The 17,215-nt window shown below is 46.5% G+C and overlaps 1 protein-coding gene across 1 annotated transcript in view; it reads left to right on the top strand.

The window, feature by feature from the left end:
- Positions 1–2,193: 2,193 nt before the first annotated feature.
- ATP8B1 (ATPase, aminophospholipid transporter, class I, type 8B, member 1) overlaps positions 2,194–17,215 on the top strand; it is a 175,057-nt gene continuing 160,035 nt past the window's right edge. Inside the window, exon 1 of the mRNA XM_012651731.1 lies at positions 2,194–2,520. The gene's annotated coding sequence lies outside the window, so the exon portion shown is untranslated. The remainder of the gene's footprint in view (positions 2,521–17,215) is intronic.

Raw genomic sequence — 17,215 nt, 5'->3', positions numbered from 1 at the left:
AGAACGGGATCCCTCCTTTAATCCAGAGTCCTCTCTTGACTCCTAGATTTGCGGGCATTTGTCCCCTACGGGTGGAGCCCTCCTGAGGGGCTTTCCTCCTGAGGACTGCGCTGTTCCTAGCATGCCATCACCCAGTCTTGAGAACGGGGCTCATCTTCCACACTCCACTCTGACCGTCAGCAGCAGGTTCTGCCACCCCGTGCCCCGCCGTTTCTCCCCCAGGCATCCGTGAATCTCTCCTTCTCCTGTCCACCTCCACTCGTGACCCCTTCCGGCCCACTTTATGTTGCTGTACTAGCCTCTCAAGTGACACTCCCATCTTCAGGCTTACGTTTCTCTAGACTGTCCCCATTGTTTTCCCTAAAACACAACCTTGATCGTGTCACTGCTGTGATCGTAAACTTTCAATGGCTCACAGGTGCTACCAAAAAGAAGTTGAAACTTCTTAGCCTGGCATTCAGGGCTTCTGGGTCCCCATCCCCTCCTCCCCAGCCCCACGCATTCCCACTGCACCGCCAACAGACAGGCCTACTGCAGTGTCACTAAGCAGGCCCCATGTTCTCTTGCCTCTCTGCCTTTGCTCTGCTGCTAGGTCCAGAAAATAAGTGCTAGAAGGAACCCTTTGAGATCATCTGGTCCAATCTCATTTTACAGATAACTGAGGCCCAGAGAGGTTAAATGACTGCCCAGCACCGCCTAGTTCGAGATCAGGCGTGACTAATGAAAAGGAATCCTGGGGCGCCCTTGGGTCTAACAATATGAGACAGGGCCGGGCGCGGTGGCTCACGCCTGTAATCCTAGCACTCTGGGAGGCCGAGGCGGGCGGATTGTTTGAGCTCAGGAGTTCAAGACCAGCCTGAGCAAGAGCGAGACCCCGTCTCTACCAAAAATAGAAAGAAATTAATTGGACAACTAAAAATATGTAGAAAAAAAAAATTAGCCGGGCATGGTGGCACATGCCTGTAGTCCCAGCTACTTGGGAGGCTGAGGCAGTAGGATTGCTTGAGCCCAGGAGTTTGAGGTTGCAGTGAGCTAGGCTGAGGCCATGGCAATCTAGCCCAGACAACAGAGCGAGACTCTGTCTCAAAAAAACAAAAAACAAAAAACAAAAAAACAATATGAGACAGGATCCAGTCAGTAGGTCACCAGGTGAATGCTGAATACTGCATACCGTCTCCACACAACTCTGATCCCTAAAACTGCAGATCTTTGAGTCCCGCCTCAAGCATGGCCTCCTCCAGGAAGCCCCCCTTGACACCCCAATCCGAGAGTCTCTCAGGGCAATGATGTGAGCCTTGTAGGTGGCTAGGTATTTGTCTAGGATATCTCCCCTACTGCATTGTACGCAAACTCTTTGATTCTTCTTTGACATCCCTCCATTCTTACCCAACTCCGTCCATAGTAGGTGAGCAGTAAAATCTACCGAATGGAGAGTCAGAGGGTGGGAGGAGTATAACACGTGCATATACTGCCAGGGAGGCGCGAGTCACAGGACCAAACACCAGCCAGCAAAGATGCAAAATTTCCAGAAAAGTCCAAAATTTCCAACAACACTGCGTGGTTCACGTGCTGCCACTTAACGCTTTTCCACCGCAAACGCAAAAAACGTGGGAGAGATTGGTCTCAGCAAAAAACCTGCTTGCTGCAATTACAGGATAAGTTTCTGGAAGTCCTTAGGTGCTGTCTCTTCCTTTGCCCTCTGCGAGGCGAACCGTGATGCGCACTCGGTGACCGGTACCAAAACGTGACTTGGCATCGACAGGACACAGCTCCCCTTACCGAGGGAGTTCAGGTTCCGGGCGTGCCTTGGCCCCATCAGCTTTCCGGGCTGGCTTGGTCACCGACCCCGGACTGCAGCCAAGCTGACCGAGGGCGGCGGGAAAGTGACGCGGGGCTGGTGGGGCGGGGTGGCGAGTGCGGCTCCCGGAGAGGAGGGAGCACCTGGGGAGCCTAGAGCGGCCGCAGCAGCAGGGTCGCAGGCAGGGCGAGGCTGGGGGCGCGCTCGGGGCCCCGCCGAGGCTGCCTGCCTGCCTCCAGGGCGCGCGGAGGGCGCGGAGCTGGACCTGGGCGGTGTCGGCGCGCTCTGGGGCTGGCTGTCCCGCTCCTCTCCGCCCCCGGGAGGGACAGAGGGAAGGCAGACGGCCGGGCCCGCCCCCAGCCCCTGTCCCAGCCGCGCGCGGCGGCAGCGGCTGCTGGAGGGAGACTAGGGGCACCTCCCCGGAGCTGAGAAACCAGTTTGGCCGGTTCCGCCGAGCGGAGAGAAAAGGGCGGCCGCAGAGGAAGGGCGCACGGACGCGGGGCGGAGGAGGGCGGGGAGCCATTGGCGAGCCGCGAGAGCCGGAGGAGCCGCCGCCAACTGGACACGCTTCCCGGGGCCCCCGGCCAGCCCCTGTGCGCCATGAAGCGCTAGCGCAGCGGCCAGGGCTCGGGCCGGGCGGGCGGCGGCGGCCAGGTGCGCAGCGAGCGCTCGGAGAGGCGCTCACCTGGCGGATGCCCCAGCCGGGGCCCAGCGGGCGCCAGGTAAGGAGGGGCGCGGCGCCGGGGTCCCCCGATGTCCCCAACCCTGCGGGCCCCCTGGCCGCCCTGGGCCGGCGCACTCCGGGGATCGGGGATGCGGTGGCAGCTGCTGTCGGCGCCCTCGGGTTCCCGATCCCGCACGGGTGGGATTTGGGTGAGGGTGCTGGGAGCCCCCGCAGCCTCGGGGACGCCGAGGCACGGCTAGCCGGGTGGGCAGCGCTGTCGAGAGGTCCATGGGGTTCTCTCCTGCCTGGAGAAGAGAACTCGCGGGAGGCGTTTGGGTTCCTCGCTCGTTTGCAACACACATGTCGGGGTTCAGCTCCGAGGGTCAAGCCAGGCAGGGCTGGAGGCTTCTTGGGGAGTGCCGCCGGCTTCCCTGCGGTGGCCACCGCCCCCACCCCGTACCTCCGGGAGTCCCCAGTGGTCCCATTCCGCTGGGGTGCTCTGTAAGCCAGTGTGTGCGAAAAACGCATGGAGACTGAACGTATCTGGCCGCGGCAGCACCTGCATAGAGGGATGGAGGGGGTGAGATCCGTCACTGCTCGCGCTGCAGCGCGGGTACCCCAGTCCCCGGACATCATCTGTGCGCTTTAACGAGGGATGAGGGGCGGTGATGGGGAAGAGGGACACTTTTTCCGGTGACTTGCGGGGTCGCGTCTGCCAGCTCCATGGCACTGCCACAGGCCATCTGCGTTCCTCACCAGTTTGATGCCCAGTACGGTCACCTCTCTGCGTGCAAGCGGAGGGGCAATTTGTTGCGGGAGTGAGGGGTGGGGAGATGTTGCAGGGAGTGGTGAGTGCTTTAACTGCTGATGTCTTTAACTCTCCTCCCCAAAGTGAAAGAAAAGTCTTGCAGTGTCCGCGAAAGTTCTCCAAGGGAGGTGTGGTCCCGGCCGGGCGGCTCCAACCGCAGATCCGTGACAGCTGTAGGGGGGAGGACGAGGGTGCAGGGAGGGTGCAAAACGGGGGAGGGGAGCTGACACTCAAAAGTAAAGGGGACCCGGGTCGCATTTTCGCCCAGTGAGTCCCCCCTCAAGCCCACCCGACCCCCTCGGCCTGCACGCGCCGCCCCAGGCGGGCTCCCAGCCTTCTCCGGTAGCTCTAGCTCGGACTCTGCAGAGTTCCCCTCCCGGAAACTGGCCGCCCTTTGGCTGAGAGAAGATTCGCTCCCATCTTCCTGGTTGCGTGGCCTTCAGAATTCTGCCCCCACCCCTGGGAAATTAAACAAAGCAACACTAGTGAAATATTTGGAGACCACTGGGCGCGTGGTAGGTTATTGGCGAAGGTTAACTGCTTTTAGGATCAAAAGCTAAAAAGTGATGTGTGATAAAGTCCCCAGGGATGGCGAATACAGGCGCACATAAAAAGGGGAGACAACACAAAATATGAAATAGAAGCTCTACTTTTTTCATCGTCTAAGGAGTACGTTTGTGTTAGGCCTAAGATAGCATTCATTAACTCTGGGCCTATTGTTGAAGGCCTTATTAAACCCTGTTATAAATGCATACACTGTGCAAAAGATGATTAATGGCTATTAGCTGATTACCTTCTGGGGGAGAAGTCATGCTTGCCTGCAATTACTCCTCTGAATTCTCTTGATGATTTTCATTATGTAGTGGAGGTTTCCTTGTTCTAATTTTGGGTAAGAAGCTTTAACCATTTTGTTCATTTGTCATTTTCTAGTGGTTGTAATTTGGTAATTTTTAGTGATTCCTTGTGTTGGTTATTAAGGGGCATAAAAGACTCATGTGTCTTAAGACTGGGCAACACAAATGCCACCTGTGTGAGCCCAGCTCTGGCTACTTCCAGGCTTTCCTTTGGATTTAAGGAAAATACACGGCTGCCCGCACTTGTTGCTACTTAGTGATAGGGCTGGGAGAGGTTTTGTGAGTTTGTTTGTTTGTTTTTTAATGGAGACTTTAAAATAATGATTTGGCAAAGCAAATGGCTTAACAAAAAAGTCTTCAGGTAGAGGGCAAGTTCAGGACTGGTCCCATGTTTAGCCTGGTGTTCCGTCTCCGGGATCTTAGCACGGATGGAGGCACTGTCAGATTTGGCCGTAGAACGGTTTCTTCCCTTTCTTCCTTTCATCCTCTCATCTATTTTTCCCTCTTTCTTTCTCTTCCTTTTAAAGCAAGCAGTACTGGAAAACATATGGATTTAGATGCCTACAAATGTCAGTTCTTTTACTAATTTTGTAGTCTTACATGAATTTTAAAATTTTCTGAACCTCAGTTTGTTTATGTGTGTGGGGCTAGGGGGAGATATTATCAGCTTCTTTGGATTTTTGAGAAAATTAAATGAGAGAACATGTGAATGTCCCTTATATATAATAGGTGTTTGTTGTTTTCTTATTTTCTTTATTAGGCTGACATTTTAAAATAAAAGTATGATGTCCAGGTATATGGTGTATTTTTAATATTTTATTGCCTTACAAGTTTCATTTTAGTTTTTCATAAGCGACATTCATGGAATGCAGGTGGTCCTTATAACTCATTGTGGAGAGATTTGCATTTGCTAGTTACCTTTGCTCTTTAGTTTCAGTCATTGTAAAAGAGGCCTATGCACTTATGAATGCAGGGAAACTTGCTCTTTAGGTACTAGAACAAGTTTTATTGGGCCCACTGTTGTCCCGTGCCTTTAATGTTTCTTAAGCACCTAATTTTAGAATTTGTATACTTGCTTCTACATTAGTCTCCTGGGAATTTTTCTTTGTAGTGTCTTTAGATATTTAAAGTGAGTTTTCAGGTCTGTTTGTAGCATCATTCAGTTAGATTGATTGTATTCATACCTGTAGGTCTTTTATTACTTACTGAGTAAAAATTAATTTGCTGCCAGAAGCATTTTTTTTGTTGTTATGTTTTGTTATTTGAGACAGAGTCTCACTCTGTTGCATTGGCTGGAGTACAGTGGCATCATAACTGCTCACTGCAACCTCCAACTCCTGGGCTCAAGTGATCGTCTTGCCTCAGCCTCCCAAGTAGCTGGGACCACAGGCATTGACCACCACACCTGGCTAATTTTTCTAATTTTTGTAGAGCTGGGGCTCTTGCTCAGGCTGGTCTCAAACTCCTGGGCTCAAACAATCCTCCCACCTCGCCGTCCCAAAGTGCTAGGATTCTAGGCGTGAGCCACCATGCCCAGCCCAGAAGAGTGTTAATAACAAAAAGACAGCTTATTTTCTTCATTCTGTTACCCAAGTTATTCCTGAGTCCTCATCCTGGTGCCCAGCTAAAAATAATACCCAAATATAAAATCTTTTGAACTCTTTTGTCACTGAAGACCTGATATTATCGACGAGACTCCAGAAAGCATATATCTGTGTGTGTGTGTATATGTATATATCTCAGTCTTGTTTCTCATTTTTACTCTTAGAAAACAAAGAACTTTTTATCATCTAAATCCTTGGGACAGATTAGTCCTTTTCCTGATACTTCTAAACACATTGCACTTTTAAATAAATTGTCCCCCAAACCATCCACAATGGGAGCTACGTTTGGTAACTGATCCCTGTGAGCAGAGTCCAGAGGCAGCAGGAAAGTAGAGGTTGCTAGCCTTCGGAGTCCTTTGACCCGGGGGGATGCAGGCCTTGCTGCTTCCTCGCTGTATAACCTCGGGCAAGTTATAAATCTTTCTAGGCTTCAGTTTCCTCATCTGTAAGTGGGATAACCATAGCACTAACTCACAAGGTTGTGTGATGAGTTCCAAATGAGATCTTTCAAGCAGAGGGCTTAGCGGGAGCTAAGGTAGTCATTAATACTGTTGTTGCTGTCGCTCAGTAAATATTCACTCATGCAGCCATTGCCTTCCTCCTGGGCTATATGGAAATGGAAATCCCCCTACACGTTGGTATTTACTTAGCAAACGTTGCCCGGTTGCACCAGCACCTGGCTCCCCAGAGTAGGGATGATGTTCTAAACCTCCAAATCCACACTGTTGTTATGGAGCGCAGGTGGCTGAGAGGACCAGGGTGCTAGGTGATCTCTTACCTCGCTGTTGCCTCACCTGGGTGCTACCCCTTCCTGAGCAGCGGGAGCCCGTGGACACGCTGAACACTCCTGTGCCTCCTTCACCCCTCAGTTCAGTCGGTCTCTCCTCATCCTCCGTACTCCTGTTTTGTATTTAATTACTATTCTGTTCAACACTCGGGAGCTTCTGAACCTGTGGGCCTTTCGGAAGGATCTCGGTGTGGTTTTCTTAGTTGTGGAGCCTGAGAAGATACTACTTCCGACAGAACCTTGATGCAGCCTATTCATTTATTCATCTTCAAGCCATGCTGGGGGGTGGGGGGTGGCGGGTTATTTCTCTGCTTCGCAGAAGCCTACGAGATTCACAGAGGACCCGAGTTGGGTTTGTTCTTCCTTGGTAAGAAAATAGATTAGGCTTTTTCTCTCTTCCTGCGGTGGACATCGGCCCCCTCTGCATGGAGGGATGGTTACCTTAGGCCCCGGAGGACAGCCCAGGCCTCTTTCAGCATTGCAGGAAGGTCTGTGTTCATTTTCAGTCTCTAAGTCTGGTGGATTTGCACTTAATGGGTGAGAGATGGGAAGCAGTGGAGGGGCTCTCAGTCGGGCACCCTGGGGAGAGGGTCACCCCTGTTCCAGGGCACCCTTCAGTGGTGAGGGCCACCCCCAGCATGACGGAGAAGCTGGGTGCTTCCGCATTGTGTGCCTGTGCAGCCTGACCTTTGGCTAGTTGCTTCGGTCTTTATTTACAGGGCTGTCATTTATGGCTTTGTTTCTTTGCTGAGTGGCTTTTGTTCCACCAGAGTTGGGGTTTGTTTGATTTAGGGCAGGTGGTGTTTGAAATTAGTTTTCTAGCCTTTACTTGAGCTAGTAAATCCTCGTTGGAACCCCTCTGGTACCAAACACTGCCCTCACATGGTATCCAAACATACACGCTTGCTGTTTAGAGAAGTTTCTGTGAGTTGGATGCACTATTTATTTTATAAAGTATAGTGTGACTTGTACACAAATCTTTAATTTATCTTCTTGGAACTCAGTGAACTACAGAGATGATCCTCTGAGATCTCTGTGCATGTCTGTAGATCCAGCAGAAACACTTAACATTGTCTGCAAGAAAATAGATAACCATTTGACTTGGGTGGTTTAACTATTCACTCACGTGGAGAGATGGGTCAGGTTTTATACATTTTATGCTGGAAAATGACAGCCCTATCTTTATGTTGGAAAATTAATGTGGGTCCTCTAAGTCAAGCATTGCCAGCTGTTGTATTAACCTCCAGAATTTTCGATTCAACAAGGAAATGAAGTATGTGGGTTTCATCAGACTACCGAGATTGTGAGAATTAAGGGAAAATCATCTCTGCTCTGTTTTTGGTACCTAAGTATAACTTTGGGGGAAGGGGAGGTTCCTCATGACCCACCTTCTTAGTGCAGGAATTTATTTGATGGGAGTTTTATTAAAAATGTGATAAAATATGCATAACATAAAATTTGCCATTTTAAGCATCTTTAAATGTACATACAATTCAGTAGCATTAAGCATATTCACACTATTGTGCAACCATCAGCACCATCCATCTCTAGGATTTTCTCATTATCCCAAACAAACTCTGTGTCCATTAAACAGTAACTCGTCATTTCTCCCTATTCCCCAGCCCCTCATAACCTCTATTCTGCTGTCTCTCTTCATGAGTTTGACTGTTCCAAGGTACCCCATGTTAAGTGAAATCACACACTATTCACATTTATGACTGGCTTATTTCGCTTAGCATAATGCCCTCACGGTTCATGCACGTTGCAGCATGTATCAATTTCCTTCCTTTTTAGGGCTGAATAATATTCCATTGTATGCATGTACCACATTTTGTTTATCCATTTACCCGGGGATGCACATTCCTGTCGGTCCCCCTCTGGCTTTGTGAATAGTGCTGCGGTGGACCCGGGCGTACAGGGTCATGTGAGTTTTGAGCTCTTACTCAGTTTGGTAAAATGTATCTTTCATAAATTAGGTGGGCAGGACCATGGATTTAACACCACGATTTCCTCCAAAACAACTTGGAGACGAGAATGCAGGGAATGGCAGGGAGAATGGTTGTGTAGATGACACACCAGAGCTACATGCTTCTCCTTTTCACCGGCAGCTGCTTGGACTGAGCCGGTGGTCCTTTGTCCTTCCGTCACCCAACCGGCCCATGCTGTGGTTGCGCTGCCCTGTGCGACGGTGGGTATAAAAGCTCAGGAGACCAGCCCCGCCACCATCCGGCAGTCTCTGCAGACCAGAACTGCCTTCCAAAAATGCCATTCCATAATAGAGCAAAAAATCCTTAACTTTCTTCCAGAATTGATTTGAATTAAAAAAAAAAAAAATGTGGTAAGAGGAGAGAGAATGTGAGGAAAACTGACATTTAAATATTTCAAACATCTAAGACTTAAATGTCAGAGTGTTTTTCCCCTTAGGGTAGAATCAAAAGTAGCTCCAAGGCAAAAGGTCAGTTATGGAGTGTAGCAGGGCAGAGTTATCAGATGTTGCATCTCTATAGTAATCTGCTTATGTATGTCACAGTGTAAAAGCCAGAGCCTTTATGTAATGATTAGATGTCAGACTGTCTAACTATAGACATCTTAATCTATAGTTTCTAGAAGAACAATAGAATCTCATGAGTTTATACTCATACTGTGCCCTGCAAATTAGCCAGATTAGAACTTGCATGTTTAAAAAGCAGGTTGTATTTTTTTTTTAAGTTAAAAAAATCAACAAACCCCAAACACTGCCATCCCTAGGTGTCTTTCCACTTTTCTATCTCGTGCCAACCACAGCCACAAAAAGGATATTGAGGGTACCGTGCCTAATCTTGGAGATTTGATACTTTGTCTACCTCAACTCGATGAAGATCATTCAGGGTTTTGTCATCAGGCTTATGCCTCTCCTCCCCCTCTTTTCGCATAGAGAACTGGGGTGAAAATCCTCAGAGGTCGATTTGAGACCCTCAGGCTGTGAGTGGGACCAGGAGTAGCAGCTAACATGTCCTGGATCTTTGAGGTCACTGGGACCAAGGAATGGGAGGGCAAGGGGGCAAGTTGCATTGTAAATAGAGCAGCTGATGGAGTCTTCTTGAGAAGGTTACCTTTGAGCAAAGGTGGGAGGAGAGGGCAGCTCAGAAAGCTCTGGGGGGAAAGAGTGTCCCAAGCAGAGGGGACAGAAAACTGGGTGCAGAGGCCCTAAGGTGAGAGTGCTGGGCTTGTCTGGCCGTTCCCCAGTGAGTGAGTGGGGAAGGAAGGGGAGAGGGGATGGTGAGAGCAGAGAAGTAGGGCAGCCAGGTCTTGTGGGTCTTCCAGGCTGTGCAAGGACTTTGGCTTTGACTTGTGTGCGAAGCAGGGGGTCAGCACAGAACATCGCTCCTTAGAGTGGTGTGATGTGACTCGGGTCCTTCTGGTTGCTGTGTGAAGACCAGGCCTGGCGGAGGCTCCTAGGAGGGAGACCAGATGGGAGGAGGCTTAGCCAGGCAAGCTAAGGTGGAAGCTTCCCCCAGGGTGGTCGCTGTGGGGCTGAGATGTCAGATTCTGAAGAGAGAATGGGAGTAGATAGGTACATAGACTTAGATGTGATTTTTATTCTGATAGACTGTAAAGGCAACAGGACTTCTGGACAGATTGTACATGGGGGTGTGTGTGTGTATGAGAGAAAAGGAGGGGGAGAAAGAGAGTAGAGCCTGAGATAACTTTCTTGGCAGAACCTGGGTAGCAAAAGGAAATCTGAGTTCAGAATGCTGTAAATTCCCTGGGCTGTGTTCAGATCACTTACAATAGGTTATGAAGAGGCTCTTCAGAAACACACATACCTTATAAGGCTTTGCTTCAGAGCACTTGACTGTGTTTATCAGTGTTTCTTCCTACTTTGGTGGTGGTGGTAGGGTTGTTGGAAGAAGGAAATGGCTTTTGGGAAGTGGAGGCCTCTTTTTTTTTTTAAATTGGCAGGAGGATGCTGTGTAATTCACGGGCCGCCCAGCTCCCTCCGCAACCCTTCTGCTGCTTGTCTGATTGGGAGGACAAGTTCTTCCCAGCCCTGCCCCATCTCCACACGTACCATTTTTTGTTTTTAACAACTTTATTGAGATATAATCAATGTACCATACAATTCATCCTTTTACAGTATACAATTCACTGGGTTTTAGTGTATTTACAGAACCACGTAACCGTCACCACAATCTATGTTAAAACCTTTTCATCACCCCAAAAAGAAATCCTGTAACCTTTACCTGTTTCTCATTTATTCCCTTGTCCCCAAAGACCCTGGCAACCTCTAATCTACTTTTTGTCTCTATGGGTTTGCCGATTCTGGACATTGCCTATAAATGCAATCACACGGTACGTGGTCTTTTGCGATTGACTCTTTGCACTTAGCAGAATGTTTTCAAGGTTCATCCACGGTTGTAGCATTTGTCAATACTTAATTTCTTTTTTTTTTTTTTTTTTTTTTTTGAGACAGAGTCTCACTCTTTTTCCCGGGCTAGAGTGAGTGCCCTGGCATCAGCCTAGCTCACAGCAACCTCAAACTCCTGGGCTCAAGCGATCCTCCTGCCTCAGCCTCCCGAGTAGCTGGGACTACAGGCATGCGCCACCATGCCTGGCTAATTTCTCTATATATTTTTAGTTGTCCAATTAATTTCTTTCTATTTTTAGTAGGGACAGGGTCTCGCTCTTGCTCAGGCTGGTCTCGAACTCCTGAGCTCAAACAATCCGCCCGCCTCGGCCTCCCAGAGAGCTAGGATTATAGGCGTGAGCCACCGCGCCCGGCAATACTTAATTTCTTTATGTTGCCAAATACACTTGTTGTTTTTGTGCATGATGCATTCTTGAAAAACACAGGAAATGGCAATGCGTGCTAGTTGCAAATACGCGGATTTACCTGTTATAAAGGGATAGTTTGTGCCCAGAGTTAAAAATGTGTGTGTGCATTTGTTCACCCGCACAATTGAATACAAAGTCCACACTGACTCTGAAGATGAGGGGCTTTCTGGTAGCCTAATGATTTTCTTTCATTCAGTGGTTCAACAATTACTCACTAAACACCTACTATATTCCAGGACTGGTGCCAGGTGCTGGTGGTAAATTCAGGGATGGACAGAACAGACGTGGCCTTGGCCTTCCCCGCGTGGAGCTTACAGGGTTGTTGGGGGTGGGGTGAGAGGAATAGATATTGAACAAAAGAGACATGAAACAAATTGATATTAGATTACAATCTGTGATAAGGACCTTAAAGGAAAATAAGATATTCCTAAGAGAATGAGGGTCTACATTAAAATGGCCTGGGTGGACCCCAAATATCCATTGATAGATTAATGAATAAACAAAAGGTGGCATATCCATACAATGGAATATTTGTCAGGCCTAAAAAGAAAGGAAATTTTAATACATGCTGCATGAGGGAAACTGGAAGACATTTTCCTAAATAAGCCAGACACAAAAGGACAAGTATTGTATGATTCTACTTATATGAAGTATCCAGAATAGTCAAATTCACAGAGACAGAAAGTTGAACAGGTGTTACCAGGGGCTAGGGTCAGAGGGATGGGGAGTTATTATTGAATTTCGGTTTGGGATGACGAACAGTTTCTGGAGATGGGTGGTGACGTTTGTACAACCATGTGAATCCACTTAATGTCACTGAACTGTACACTTAAACGTTGTTAAAATGGTAAATTTTATGTTTTGTATGTTTTACTACAATTTTTAAAAAATGGCCCATGAGGATCTCTTAGAGGAGGTTGTGGTTGAGACCTAAAGGATGAGAAGGCAGTAGTCAGGGAAAGAGTGGTCCAGTCAATGGGAACAGCATGTGCAAAGGCCCTGAGGTGGGTGAGAGCTTAGTGCTGTGTTCTAGGTACAGAGAGAGGCCAGAACAATGGGGGTGACATGATGCTAGGGCTGAGAAGCATGGGATGAGGGAGGTAGGCACCAAGCTGTAGAGAACCTGATAGGAAGCCATTGATATATCTGTAAGCAGTGGAGTGATGTGATTTGATTTCTGGTTTCAGTTGATAATCCAGAGTACAATATGGAGAATGGGTTGGGTGTCCACGAGAGGATGGGGGCTTGGGCCTGGGTGACAGGAGTGGGGCTGAGGAGAAGTGGAGGGCAGGAGTGCACTTCAGGAGGGGAATCTTGGTCTTAGTGATGAATTTGATTTGAGGACCTAAAAAGTGTCAGATGATTCTCAGATTTCTAACATAAGCAACTAAAGATGATGGTGTCACTCAAACAGGGGAGTAGGTTTGGATGATGGAAGAACTTAGTTTTGGTCGTGTTTAGTTCGAATTGCTGGGACATCTGGGCACAGCCAGAGGTCAAGCTTTGGTAGATTAGGAAGTCTGGCCTGTAGACACATAACTTTGGGCCCAAATTGGGAGTGTGGAGTTGGGTTTGAGGAGTTCCCCGGGGACACTGGAAAAACTTATGAAACCAATGCTTTCTATTGTTGGTGTCAACCTTTTAGTTTTGACTAATTTTTGTAACATAATATATTCAACCACTTTTTGAGCAACAAAGTATGTAAATTTGAGCAAAAGAGCACTTGTGCAAATGCACAAGCCCTGCTTTGCTGACAAAGATTAAGGGCAGGGTGGTGATGCAGGGTTGTCTAGTAGATAGGACCACTGTACATGGCTCTAAGTGTTTCTCAGATGCGGGAAAAGGCCGCTTTGTCATGGGAACTTACCAAAGTCAAGGAATTTCTCATGGAAAAGAGAGTATTTAAATTGGCTCGTGTGGCCTGACCTAAAAGCCAAATCACTGCCCAATAATGTGTATAGGGTAATATAACAAAACGGCGCTGCCTGTTTGCAAAGTACTGTACTTCCACATGTTGGATAACATTTACCCACCCAGGCCTGTGGTGTATGAATTTACTGGTCTCTTTTTGCAAGCACGGGAACTATTACTTGCCTGAGGTTTCAGAACTAGTAATTGACAAAACCAGAAATTGCACTGAGGTTTCTAGACTCCCAAGGTGGGGGCTCTTTCCAGGACCTCACAGCTGAAGGTTGGAAAATTGGTCTAAATCCAGGGCGCAGTGGCTCACGCCTGTAATCCTAGCTCTCTGGGAGGCTGAGGTGGGCGGATTGTTTGAGCTCAGGAGTTCGAAACCAGTCTGAGCAAGAGCGAGACCCCATCTCTACTAAAATTAGAAAGAAATTAATTGGACAACTAAAAATATATAGAAAAAAAAAATTAACCGGGCATGGTGGCGCATGCCTGTAGTCCCAGCTACTGGGAGGCTGAGGCAGGAAGATCGCTTGAGCCCAGGAGTGTGAGATTGCTGTGAGCTAGGCTGATGCCACAGCACTCACTCTAGCCTGGGGAAAAGAGTGAGACTCTGTCTCAAAAAAAAAAATTGGTCTAAATCACCCAGAGACAGGGTTGCCAGATCTAGCAGATAAAAATACACAGTTCAATTGGAATCTCAGATAAACAATGAATAATTTTTTTAGTATAAGTATGTCCTATGTGGTATTTGGAACTGACTTATTAAAAATTATGTGTTGTTTATCTAAAAGTCAAATTTAACTGCATGTCCTGTATTTTATCTGGCAACTCCACCCAGGAATGTTCTTTCAGAACACAAAACTGTCTGTAATTTGGGGACTCTCTGTATATTCAAGCTCCTTATAAAAACTCTTGCATTTTCTAAGCATTTTGTTTTATTTGGGGGAGGGGATGAGAGGATGATCGATGTCCTCCCTGCCCCCCATCTTTCAAAATGGCTGTGTTGTGATGTTGTCCAGTCTTTAATGAATATCTGTGATTTGCGTTGTAATAAGCAGTGTTGGGCAGCAGGCCTCAGGCAGGCTCAGGAGATGTCCCCTCTGGTAAGTCTTGTTTGACCTTGGCTAAGGACATTAATTCTTTACATTTTTACATCACTTCATAATTTTAAAATCTTCTCATTTGCAGGTTGGCAGGCCAGGCATTAGCCCCATGGAACAGAGGAGAAACCCAGGGGGAAGCAGGGTTTGAGGGTGTGGGCAGGCACAGTAACCGGGTTAGGACTCTTCTTTCCTAACTTTCAGTTCAGGGGTTAGCGGTTACTTTTCTAAGCTCAAGTTTCTTCATGCTTCACTTGATGGACCTGATGTTTTATAGGATACCTTACCATTGTAATTCCCTGACTCTTTCCGGTCTCATTTGTCCTAAGTTTCCAATTTTTCACATTTATAGTTTGTAAATAATGTCAAGCATTGTGGGTTTAGATGACAATGAAACATAATGCATTTCTGATAGGTTCTGTTTTGTTCATTCCATATTCCTTTTTATATAGTACTGTTATGTCTACACAGTGGATACCGTAGATCCTTTTAGAAGGTTTATAAACTTTGAAATGAGACCTTCTTAAAGGTTGTTTTCTCTATTTTGAAAGATGTTAAATCCTCAGGAAAAATACCAACATTCATGTACCTAACCATTGAGGCTCAACAAACTTTAGAGTATTTTTAAACGAAGAGACTTTCTTAAAGTTAAAAACAGTAAAGGTGAGCAATCAATAAGACTCTAAAAACAGTTTTGACAAAGAAGCTCATGATAAGGACCGAACCAAAATGGCGAGAAGAAATGGCAGAGTGGATCCCGTTCCACCTGCCTTCAGCGTTTTAGATGCAACTCTTCTGCCCATTTTTTTTTTTTGATCAGATGAAGTATGTCATCTGTTGGGTTCTTTTGTGTATGTCATAAGGAAATCATAAAATGGCTTTAATTGCACTTGGCATAGGACTAAAGGTATATAAAGATTGGCAACCATTGTGAGAACTAAATAAAGTACATTTTATTTGCCGATAAAATACTGTTCGCCACATAGTCTCAGGCATTATGTGATGATTTCCAGTCCAGAATAGCCTTAGAATTTAATATTACAAAGTTTGTCTTCAAAATTTTATATTCGAATAATTATTTTAAAATCTTTTAAATATTTGTATTATAACATCCTGTGCGACAGTCTTTGTATACTCTAGAATTTGTCTAAGCTGTAAGTTATTAGCATTCGTTTTTCTGTTCCACCATGTTCAAAGTCAATATTATCCTTTATATCTGGCTATATTTCAACACCTCTTACTAGAGGTAACAAAGATGATAGCATCTCTCCTTTGTACTCAAGCAAATCTTGATTTTTTTTTTTTAACTCTTTAACATTTTTTTGTTTCTAGTGTTCATGAACCATTAGAAGAACACATTTCATTATTGAAATAAAGGGGCTTATATCAAAAGATACCCAGCAAAATTTTCAGCTCTAACATCCCTGTTTATGTTAAACGGGGCAGGGTTCTCCCCACCCCTGCCCTGGCCCCAGCTGGTCTACACATAAAAGATGACCTAGGATTTTTGTTTCATTTCTTTGCTTGTTTCCTGGACTTTACAAACACCATTTTTAGACTGAACATCTATGTTTGTACATATCCACAGTAATGATAGTAAAATTGCAGAATTATTAGTATTTAATAATCCTGGCTTTGTGATAGACTCTTTTGAAGCAAATGCTCTTATTTAAAAAGAAAAGGATTCAGTGCAAAAGGAAAAAAGGATGACAGTGAAATATTTGATTATCAAAATATTTTTAATAGAAAAGGAATATTTTCATTCTTAGATTAATGGTGCAGTTGCTTCTGCTAACCTTAGTCGATTTCAAATATCATTTCCCTTCTACCTAGAATTCTACTGGGACAGAGCGTGCTCCCTCTGTCTCAGGGTCTCTGCACATGCTGTATTCTTCACCCGTGATTCTTTCCCCTCTTCCCTTTACCTGCTGACCAGGTGCTACTTCCTCCTGGAAGGCTTCCTGATTCTTTGTCCCTCCCAGGCCAAAGTAAGGGACCCCTCCTTTGGTCCAGTAGCTGCCTGTGCCTCCCCATCCTAGCATGGATGGTGCCATCTTAGAGATGGTAGCTAGGGATTATTTCACTTTCCAACCTGGCTTGATCAACCATAGTTACCTGGACACTGGTTTTCAAAGTATGATCCCTGGACCAGCCACATCAGCACAGGATTGCTGCACCCCAGACTTAATGGCTCAGAAGCCCTGGGGCTAGGACCCAGCAATCTGTGTCTTCACAGAACTTCCAGGTGATTCTGATGCCTGTGCCAGGTTGAGAAACACCGGTCTTGAGGTTTTTGATGAATAAGATTTCAAGGTAATGTCCAGCCATGGCAGGAAAGGGTGTGTTAGGATTCCTTGTGCTGTCACCTTGAGCAGGTGAGAAGCAGGACAGATGTGGGCCCAGGGTGTGGCATCCCCGAGCTATATGGTAATTGCGGGTCTACTTGCCTGTGTTTCGGCTAATGGCCACCTGGTGAGAATAGCACCTTGGCGAGGCTCTCTTTCTGTAGCCCGGCCCCCAGCACAGTGCTGAAATTGTAGTAGCTCTATAATTACACAGTAAATAGTGAAGTCAGAGAAGTGCCTTTGCCACACTAATAGGCACCAGCATTAGCTGCCATTATTAAAGGCATGATTTATAAGCAAGAAGGCATTGAACAACATTGAACCAATCATTCCTGGCTGTTTTTGTAGTGACTCTGCCATAAAAAGAATCCACTGTGACTTGATTAAGTGAATTTTATGGCTTTCATTCCTTCAGTAAGCTGCCAGAGGAGAATAACCATATTCTTGGACCTTATAACTTAGTAAAATAGTCACAAACAAAAATAGATATTTTAAGATTTTTACACCAACTTTTGGTACATATTGC

Source organism: Propithecus coquereli, unplaced genomic scaffold, assembly GCF_000956105.1.
Source record: "Propithecus coquereli isolate 6110/MARCELLA unplaced genomic scaffold, Pcoq_1.0 Scaffold37, whole genome shotgun sequence".
Taxonomy (NCBI): Eukaryota; Metazoa; Chordata; class Mammalia; order Primates; family Indriidae; genus Propithecus; species Propithecus coquereli.
Note: the sequence above shows the minus strand (reverse complement) of the source record. Positions and strands in the feature narration are given on the sequence as shown.